Consider the following 2606-nt stretch of genomic DNA (forward strand, 5'->3'; position numbering starts at 1 on the left):
CTGACACTATGCCTGTCTCCACCCTTCATTGCTGGTGGAGGATCTATAGACCAGTCACTCTTCATGGACACACAGCTGGGCTCTGCTGAATCTGAGCTCTTCTGCTGGAGTGAACTGTAATACAGCAAACAAGAGGACTTGGTGACATCTACTGCAAAGTAGTTTCTGTAGTGTATCAAAGTAAAAGTGGTCAGTTTTTATTTCATGTTGTATTGAATGAGAGTACCTGCATCCCGGAGAAAAATCTCCATCTTTGGTTTTTTGAACTTGACTCATTCTTTCCTCACAGAGCTGTACTGGTCCGTCTGATTATCTCCTCTACTGAATGACTGGAAATAACAGAAATGCTGATTCAGACACATTAAACACTATCACAGTAAATAAACTAGAAATTTAGCTACATGTAAAGTTGAACCTGAATGTATTTATAAATGTTTTTATTGAGTAAAATGAATTTAGTCAGAACACACCAATTTATGTAATTTGAGTAAACACCAAAGACAGAAAGCAAGGGTTAAGGCTATTAATTTTGTTCTTGAACAAGTCAAGTTCACCTATGATTGGAGCTGGTCTGAACAAAGATGCTCACAAGTAGTTTCTACCATTTCCTGGTTTTGACTCCTATAATCTTGCTCCCCTACCACTAGGGTTAACTTGGTATGATCCACTTTGCTTTCGTTGACTTTGTCAACTAGGCAAAGAATTAGGTCACACCCACATTTTTTTTTTTTTTACAAAGGGAACACTGGTGCTCTCGGTTATTCTTTCTAAATTTGAATGCTGTGTAGTGTATGCCTATTCTTGTTTTTTTTTTTTTTTTTTTACAGAGGAGTTATATTCTAGTGTTTTAGTTATAAATATTGTTGTATTTTTCATATTATTGTTTTATTTACTTTAAAGGATTCCTTTTTTTATTTTAATTTTTTCACGATGATTATTTAATTAGCATCGAGGTTGGGTGAGGTTATACTGCAGGATAGATGGCGTCAGCAACATTCGATCGAAAACCACAATAACAACAACAACAACAACAAAAACTTAAAAGGTGATTGAACGATAATAATAGTCTATAGAGCTGTAATCGGGCCTTAAAAGTTAGGCCCGACAGGACCCGAGCCCGACAGGTTTCTGCCCGAGCCCGACAAGTACATTTTGATTGACAGCTTTTTTAAAGCCCGAACCCGTTTACAGCCCGACATTATTCAAATGTGCGCACGCACACAGCTCTTTTGCCTTTTGTCAACAATGAGTAATTTATTCATGTTTTAACAGAAATTTACTCATAACTTACGTAGACTAGACCACTTGGAAGTTGGAATAAAGAAATAAAATAAGTCCTCTGTGACATCGTAACATCTCAGCATTCTAGACAGGCTCATTTAACCTATAAATAGACCAACGCACCAATAAAAACGAGTCATTTAAAAAAAAAAAGTAAGATCAATTTTAAATTAGGATGGGTATTTGGCAATAACGAAATTAAGATAAAGGCTCCGCCGGATTTGCTTTATTTAATAAAATAATAATGCCAACATTAGCGTAAATACTCTGTCAACATTATGCATTTAAGACTCAATGAATATTTAGTTATCATTTGAAAAACCTTTACTCACAGAGATTAGGCTAGGTCTACATGTTTTTGTGGAGGGAAATGAAAGAATCCACTGTATATGTCTTCAGCGCGCTCCTGCGCTCACTGATGGTGCGTCATTATTCACTCATTATTCTCATTATAAGCATGGTCAAAACTTTTCCACACCTCAGAGTTTGCTTTAGTTGCTGGTGCAACCAAAACGTTATCACCAGAGGCAAGCCTCCGTTACACCTGCTCAGCATTCATTTTCGCATCTTTCTCGCGCTAATCGAAACACATCACATGACCGCGCGTTTACCTCGCAAACCGGAGCGCAAGCCCGAGCCCGGCCCGAGCCCGCGTAAGATGATAGAAATTAAGCCCGAACCCGACCGAACCCGGTCGTAGTTAGTAGTTTTAGTGATAATATTAAGGCGCGTAACCGTAAATCATCGCGACGTCGTAACGGACTCCTAACGTTACATTAACGCACAGCTGCTCTCGCGTCGATTTTATCTGAGAAGCTTACAACGTTTTGTAAAATGTGTTTATTTGCCAAATATAAACAGCACGCAAGCATATGCGTATCAAAAAGGACCTTTTATACTCACTTTTTGTGCTAGGATAATGTGACGCAGTTATTTTGAGGGAAATATGCCTCCTTTAACTGTTACTTTCACTTTGCTGGAAGAAACCATTTTAGTGCCAGAGGGCTTTTTTCATGTCAGCATGTATGTGATGTTTTGGATGAGACTAAAGCGATATTGACGCTTCTCATAAATACAAACCGATGGGGATAACAATGTACGATTGCAATCTGGCTCTATTATTGTACATGTGGCTAACTGTGAACAGAACAAACAGCGGATACCTGGCTTATTAATATTAATTAGCAACGTCCCCAGAACACGTATCTGATTGGCTGTAAGTCCGTGTGGTTTGACAGTGATCTTATCAAATCCCTACTGTTGTTGCGTTTTCTCGTTTCCTCATTTTAGTATTTTTTTAAGATTCTCGGAAGAAAAACATCTGA

General features: G+C 38.2%; 1 long non-coding RNA gene across 1 annotated transcript; it reads right to left on the reverse strand.

Moving 5' to 3' along the window:
- LOC113112873 (uncharacterized) lies at window positions 1-2385 on the reverse strand. Its single transcript, XR_003293498.1, has 3 exons — window positions 2185-2385; window positions 227-329; window positions 1-114 (listed from the first exon to the last, which is right to left on the reverse strand). It is a non-coding gene; the product is annotated as an uncharacterized LOC113112873 (long non-coding RNA).
- Between the last annotated feature and the right edge of the window lie 221 nt (window positions 2386-2606).

Source organism: Carassius auratus, chromosome 13 (assembly GCF_003368295.1).
Source record: "Carassius auratus strain Wakin chromosome 13, ASM336829v1, whole genome shotgun sequence".
NCBI classification, from domain to species: domain Eukaryota; kingdom Metazoa; phylum Chordata; class Actinopteri; order Cypriniformes; family Cyprinidae; genus Carassius; species Carassius auratus.